Raw genomic sequence first — 7,508 nt, 5'->3', positions numbered from 1 at the left:
CTCAGGACAACCCTGGACCAGCTCCCCAACTTTCCTGCACTTTGGTCCTCCCGCTCTGCCGTGAGAGGCCATACCTGGGCATTGCCAGGAGCGCTCCCCTTGGGAGAGTCCAAGACCCTGTGACTCTTCCAGATCACATCTCTGAGGGCCTCTGGGCTGCAGGTGCATGAGGGAGACCCCCAGGCCGGGTGAGCTGGGATTGGGGGATGGAAGGAGAGGGAAGTCTGCCACCCTGCTCGGCTGAGCCACACAGAGGCCATTGGTGCCACCAAAGTGCTTGAAAACAGACTCTCTTCCTGGAGGGCTGGTCACGTGTCTCAAGCAGCAGCCGAATTTCATTCTTGGTCTGGAGTTTGGTGGGGCATCCTGAAGCAACAGAGTGCTGGAAACAGCAGCCCAGGTGCGGGGGGGCAGTGCTTTAATAGATGAATGAGAATGACCCACAATCCAGCATCTTTCCACCAGTGGTCCCCATAAAGAGCAGCTCTGATGAGCAGAGTGGGCTCAGCTACACCAGAGGAGTCCTGGGTTCCAGCTTCTCCTTCCAGACGATGCAAAGTTTTGTCCCGATAGCCTGTAGGGTCTCAGTTCCAGGAGACCAGGACAAGTTCAGGTCAGGGCTTCATGTGGGGGCCAAGCTTGGCAGAGCTGGTACCTCTACCTGGTGATAGTTCCCTCCATGTCCCCACTTGCATCATACACAGAATTGGGAGTTCCCTGGTGGTCTAGTGGTTAGGATTCGGTGCTTTCACCACTGCGGCCCAGGTTCAATCCTTGGTCTGAGAACTGCAATCCCACATCAAGCCACTGCACACTGAGGCCAAAAAAAAAAAGGACAGAATCACCATTCAACCCTGTTGCTTTTTCAGTGGAAGAAGAAGAAGAGAGAAAGCTAGATCAGCCTTGGCCAAGCTCAAGAGAAGGTCCGGTACTGTAGCTGAAGGAGCACCCTTCCCCCACTCACTGAGCCCTGCTGGGCGGCAGTGTGGTCTAACGATCAGAATATTCGGGCTGACAGCCCCTCTACACCAGGGGCTCAATATTGGTCTGACAGCCTCCAAAAGCCGTGCCAGACTTGACTCAGTTTTCGCAACTGTAAAATGCAGTTTGGAGTTTCCGTTGTGGCTCGAGCGTAACAAACCCAACTGTATCCATGAGGATGCAGGTTCAGTCCCTCGCCTCACTCAGTGGATTAAGAATCCATGAGCTGCCATGTAGGTCACAGACACAGCTCGGATCCTGCGTGGCTGTGGTGTAGGCTGGCAGCTGTAACTCCAATTTGATCCCTAGCCTGGGAACTTCCATATGCTGAGGATTTGGCCCTAAAAAAAAAAAAAGAGAGAGAGAGAGAACAGGCATCTCTTTGGGGGGTAGTTGGATTTGCCCTGCCCTTTGCCTCCTAGATTCATTCTCACCTCTTCCTGTCCTGCTCCAGGGTAGAGATCTGAGAGCCAGAGGAGGAGAGAGAGGTCAGGGCAGGTCCCGGCTCCCTCCCTGTGGGCCACGGTGCTGACTGTGGTTGTGTCCCTCTCCCAGGCTCACCCCTCCTGTCCGGCTGCCCCCCATCCACACCCCCTGCCCTGTGGGTTCTGGTAACACTCTGCCCGCCTCTTACCCCTTCTAACAGTGCCTACAGCTTCCTGCTGTGGCTGGTCTCTGAGTTGTCACTATCCCCTTCTGAATCCTTTAACCTCTAGGCTACACAATTCTTTCATTATTCTCCCAAGACGATGTATAGATGCCTGACAGGCATAGCAAAAGATGCTCCACATCCCTACTCATTAGAGGAATGTAAATCAAAACCATAATAAGGAGTTCCCTGGTGGCCTAGGGGTTAAGGATCCAATGTTGTCACTGCCGTGATGTGGATTCGATTCCTGGCTCGGGAACATCTGCATGCCACGGGTGCAGCCAAAAAAAGAAAAGAAAACAGTATGATAGTTCCTCAAAAAATTCAGACTAGAACTACCATATGATCCAGCAATTCCATGTCTGGGTCTCTATCCAAAAGAATTAAAAGCAGGGTGTCAAAAAAATATTTGTACCCTCATGTCCCTAGCAGCGCTTTTCACAACAGCCAAAACGCAAACACATCCGTCCGTTAGTTAATGGATGAATGGAGAAGCAAAATGAGGTGTATTCCATTCCACACAATGGGATATTATTCAATCCTAAGTGGAAGGAAATTCTGATACACATGGATGGGTCTTGAGGACATCATGTTAAGTGAAATAAACCGGTCACACAAAGACACGTCCTGTGCGATTCCACTTTCATGGCGTACCTAGAGCAAGTGAAGTCACAGAGACGGAAGGTAGAGTGACGGCTGCCCAGGGAAGCAGGGGAGGGAGATGGGGAGAAGTCGCCTAATGGGCACAGAACTTCAGTTTTGCACGATGAAAAAGTTCTGGAGATCCATTGCACAACGATGTGAACATAGTTAGCATTACTGAACTGTACGCTTGGGAATGGTTAAGATAAGAGTTCCCGTTGTGGCACAGCAAAAATAAATCCAACTAGGGACCATGAGGTTGTGGGTTCAATCCCTGGCCTCACTCAGTGGGTTAAAGATCTGGCATTGCTGTGGCTCTGGTGTAGGCCAGCAGCTGTAGCTCCAATTAGACCCCTAGCCTGGGAACTTTCACATGCTGTGGGGCAGCCCTAAAAAGCAAAAAAAAAAAAAAAAAAAAAAAAAAGCTAAGATAGTAAAAAAAAAAGTTATCAAACTATATATTTTATAGAGTTCCCATTGTGGCTCAATGGGTTAAGAATGCAACTTAACCCATTGAGGATGCGGATTCAATCCCTGGCCTCGCTCACTGGGTTAAGGATCTGGTGTTGCCCTGAGCTGCAAATGCGGCTCAGATCCCATGTTGCTGCGGCTGTGGTGTAGGCCGGCAGCTGCAACTCCTATTCAACCCCTGGCTTGGGAATTTCCATATACTGAAGGTGCAGCCCTCAAAGGGAAAAAAGAAAAAAAAGAAGTATGTGTTTTAAGTATGTGGGGTTTAGCAGGTGTTAATGATACTTCAATAAAGCTGTTTGAGGGGGAAAAAAATCCCTTCATGAAACTCTCTTCAAGAAAACTGCTGGTTCCCATACCCACCAGTTAGAATCTTCTGGGATCATTCTAAAATTCCAAAGCCCAGGCAGATACCCCAGACCAATTAAATCACATCCCTACAAGTAGGACATGGGCTCCAGAAAACATTTTGGGGGGCACCCAGCACCAGTGGGAGAGTTGGCCCTGGAAACAGCAGGGCCTGCAATCAACAGACTTTGAGCTGATCGGTTGATCAGACTTTGGGGCCCCTTCCAAGTTCTAAGAAGTCCTCAACCACTCTGGACAGCCCCAAGAGCCTTGAGGCAACAAAGAACTGCCACCAAGTGTCTGCCCTGGAGGGCACTCACCTTACTGGGCTGGTCATGGAGGGGGGCCGGGGAGCAGGCCTCCCTTGGCAGCTGCCTGGGAGCTGGGGGACAGTCAAAAGGCCATCATGTTGGGTTTGCCTAAAGAGGGACATCTCTCCTGGCCAGGAAAGGACTTTGAGTGAAGAGGTGCTGGCCCAGCCTGTGGTTTCTCCCCATCCATCCATCCCTCCATCCATCCATCCGTCCTTCCATCCGTCCATGCATCCATCCATCCATCCTACAAGTACTTCCTGAACACCCACTGTGTGCCCAGCTGGGGCCCTGAGATCCACTAGTGAACAAGAGCTGGAGTCTGGCTTGCAGGGGAGCAGGGCCGACAAGATGCAGAAGATCTGATGGCAGAAGAGCCCCAGGCAGACAGACAAGCGTTTTGCTCTGTACCTGCTATGAGTCTTGGGGGAAGTGGGTCCATCTCTGAAGCCTCAGTTTTGTCTTCGGCAAAAGGGTCACAGACCCATCCTCGCAGAATTGCTGATGAAGGAAAGGAGACAGGATGAGGGTCCCTTTGAAGCCTTTTTGAAGCCCTTTCCCCAGGAAAGGAGAGCACAGCCCTGATCCCTGACCCTAGCCCAGGACTCTTACCTGCAGCACGGCTGATAGGGGTTGGGCTGTGGCCAGGAACCAAGCTCAGTGGGCCCCCCAAACCACAAATCCACACCGGGAAGCCCTCCTCCAGAGCCTGGAACCTGGGAGCCTGGGCGCCTGAGCCCCCATCCAGCTGGCAAGGTGGGAGACAGTGGGCTACTTCTTCCCCCATCTTCTTCCTCATCTCTCCATCAGGGCATCATAAGCTCGCCCAGCCCTGATATCCCCAGGAAGCTAAAGACTTCATGGTCCCTCCGTGCAGGTGGGAAAGTAGGGGCCTAGGGAGCACAAGGGACCTATTCAAGGACGCAGGAGTCTGCATCAGAGTCAAAACTAGAAGCCCCATCTCCTGGCTCCAAATCCCTAGCACCTCCCCACACTCTCCTCCAGAGGGGTCTGTGCCCTGGGGACCAGCAGGGTACCATGAAGTCCTGCTAAAAGATGTGGCTCCCTCTTTAAGGACCTTCCCAACAAAACCTCAGCTCCAATCAGGCAATGAGACATCCCCTCCAAAGAGCTTCCAAGTCCTCCCCTTCTCCACACAAGTCCCTCTTCTGCTCAAGCACCTTCCATGGCTCCCTATCACCCAGTGAACATCTCACCCAGCATCCAGGGTGCCAAGCTATCTCCCCAAGCTGAGCTCCCTCGGCCCTATGTTCTGGTCACCACATAGGAACCACTGCCTCATTGCAGGCCTTTGTTGATTCTAGAACACTCTTCCCTGCCTTCTTCCTTTCAAGCCACCCAAATGTTGCCTGCTCCAGGAAGCCTTTTTTCTCCCCAAATTGGACATGGCCTCTTCTTCCCTAGGCTACCAGAGGTTTCCTTAGACTGGCTCTGGGTACCTCGAGTCCCAACTGTCCCCTCCAGGAGATGAAAAGGTACCTGGAGGCAGAGTCCAAGCCACACCCCTTCCTGTCCTCTTCCCATCTTTAGCACCAAAAGCGTTGAAAGAGAAAGGGCTTAGTGACGCCTGGTGCCCTGAGCTCACACCAGGACAAACGGACAGGGACTGTTCTGTGCCCGTTTGGGACCCAGTTCCAGGTCGGAGGTGACCGGAGCCTGGGCTGAGCGCCTGGACGCAGCCCCTAACCCCACCTCCGATGGCTGTGTTTGTTTTCCTTCTCCCTGGGCAGAGGCTGCGGGGGCCGTTCTGAGCCACAGCTGGTTTTTATTGCATCAAGGCTCAAAAAAGTCCTGAGCATATTTTTAGAGTAAGGGGGAAAAAAAAGAATATTTTCTTCCCTGACCCAAGAGGAGGGCCCGCTCCAATTTTCCATCTGCTCTGCCTTCTGGGTGGAGCTGGCGGGAAAGTCTCTCTGCAGGGGGATCCTTCAGCACGGTGGGTGATGAGCTCAGAGATACGGCAGCGCAAAGGCTGCCTGGCCTTCTGCCCGCCTCCCTCCCCTGCACCCACCCCCCACAGACACACGTACACACACACACACACAAATGCACACTCACACGGCAGCCCTCACTCAACGCACAACCTCGCCCCCATGTATGGAGCGAGGGAAGCCATGCCTCGGATGGACAGCAGTGGAGCAAGAGGGACCCAAAATCCCCCTGGAAGAGGGTGACTGAATGGTGGCTGAAGCAGGGGTTCCCCCACTTGCATCCCAGAGCCTGGGGTGTGCAGCCCTCCCGCTGGGCTGTCTGGATCCATAGGACCTGAGACCAGAATAAGGAATGTGATTGATGCATCTCCCGATGGCTGGTTTTCAATTGTCTGAAGATGTTGTCAGGAGGAAGGAAATACAAATCTTGAGCATCACCGAACTCATAGAGCTTTTTTTGCCTTATGGTTTTTTTTTTAAGGGCCGCCCCCAGGACATATGGAGGTTCCCAGGCTAGGGGCTGAATCAGAGCTGTAGCGGCCTGCCTACACCACAGCCACAGCAACACAGGATCCAAGCCGCGTCGGCGATCTACACCACAGCTCACAGCAACGCTGCATCCTTAACCCACGGAGCAAGGCCAGAGATTGAAGCTGCAGCCTCATGGATGCTGGTCAGGTTTTGTTTCGGCTGAGCCACAAGGGGAACCCCTCATAGAGCTTTTTTTTTTGAAATGCATTTTCCCAATCAAAAATGCTAAATGCATCAGAGTTCTGCTGCAGTGTGTGTGTGTGTGTGTGTGTGTGTGTGTGTGTGTAAGTCTATGTGTGACTATGGTGTCTGTGTGTGACGTGTGCTGGTGTGTGTATACATGTACTGCGTATGTGTGTGTATGTCCGTGTGTAGTGTGCATGTTTGTGGTGTGGTTTGTGTTGTGTGTGTTTGATGTGTGTGCTGTCAAGGGGGGTGATGTGTGTGCAATGTGTGTGTTTGAGATGTTCTGAGTGTATCGTGTGTACTTGATGCTATAATCAGGCCAGAAGCACATCTGGAAGGGGGGCTGTGTCGGGGAGGGGTCCCCGCTTCCCCCGGCACACTCTTCAAAGTGGCACATTTTTGAGATCTTTCCAGAGCAGTTTGTTGGGAAAGCACCGCACGTCGGGAAAGTCGTTGGAGGGAAAAGAGCTGTTTTATGAACTGACTCCCTACCGGGCCCTGCCCCTTTCAGAACTAAACGTTGCCTCTGGGGACACCCAGTCCTAAAGGCCCCAGTCTAAAAACAGTCAGGCAGCCAAGCTCGAGTTCCGAGAAGCCAGTGTTACCTGCAGAGTAGGAGCCTGAGCCCAGCCCCCAACGTCCTCCCCATGGTGGGCTGGCCTTCAGGCCCCAAGCCAACAAGCAAAGCCCACATGGGTCCTAGAGACAGTGCCCAGAGCCAGCACTCAGGGGACCACGGCTCTCTCCAAACATGACCTCACTTCCATCTCATGCCCGCCCAGCAAGGGGGCAGGATTATCCCATTTTATCAGAGAAGGGAACAGGCTCGGGGGAGGGGGGGAAGACAGAGGTGAAGGCAGGCCCCTGGCAGCCACGAGGAGAGAAGAAGTCCCTGGAGACAGGAGGGCAGGCTCTTGGCTCTGAGGATCAGGCAGGGAGGTCGGGAGCAGCTGGCAGGTTTGTGGGCTTTGAGCTCCATGAAGACCACGGCTCTTCTGTCATATCTGCAGAGATGTAGGCCCAGAATTGGTGCCAGGAGGGGGCGGGCAGCAGATGGGCCTTTCCCTTGCCCAACTCACCATCTTTCCCTGGCAGCTCAGCTAGGCCAGGCCCCCTCTTACCTACGTAGTCCCTGTGTCCCCAGACAGCAAGGGCTACTAGAGGCTCACCCCTCCTTCTTTGAAACGGAGGCAGCCCAGAAGGGGCCAAGGGGAGCTTCTTGGGAGATGGGCTCTTCTGGCAGAAAGACCCCGATGCAAGGCCTTCCCAGCCCAGAGGTCTTGGGCAAGGCCTCCTCCCTCCCTGTGTCTCAGTTTCCTCCTCTATAAAATAGGGAGACCAACAGCTGTCTCCCGGGAGGGTTGGGGGGACCACATGCAGGTGTGTGAAGCGCTTGGTGCAGGCCTGGCACAGGGAGGTGCTTGATCGACGTGTGTC

General features: G+C 53.4%; 1 long non-coding RNA gene across 1 annotated transcript; it reads right to left on the bottom strand.

The window, feature by feature from the left end:
* Positions 1-779: 779 nt before the first annotated feature.
* Positions 780-5,105, bottom strand: LOC125121340 (uncharacterized). Its single transcript, XR_007133438.1, has 3 exons — positions 4,903-5,105; positions 3,814-3,903; positions 780-814 (listed from the first exon to the last, which is right to left on the bottom strand). It is a non-coding gene; the product is annotated as an uncharacterized LOC125121340 (long non-coding RNA).
* Between the last annotated feature and the right edge of the window lie 2,403 nt (positions 5,106-7,508).

The sequence above is a fragment of the Phacochoerus africanus genome, chromosome 2, assembly GCF_016906955.1.
Source record: "Phacochoerus africanus isolate WHEZ1 chromosome 2, ROS_Pafr_v1, whole genome shotgun sequence".
Classification (NCBI taxonomy): domain Eukaryota; kingdom Metazoa; phylum Chordata; class Mammalia; order Artiodactyla; family Suidae; genus Phacochoerus; species Phacochoerus africanus.
Note: the sequence above shows the minus strand (reverse complement) of the source record. Positions and strands in the feature narration are given on the sequence as shown.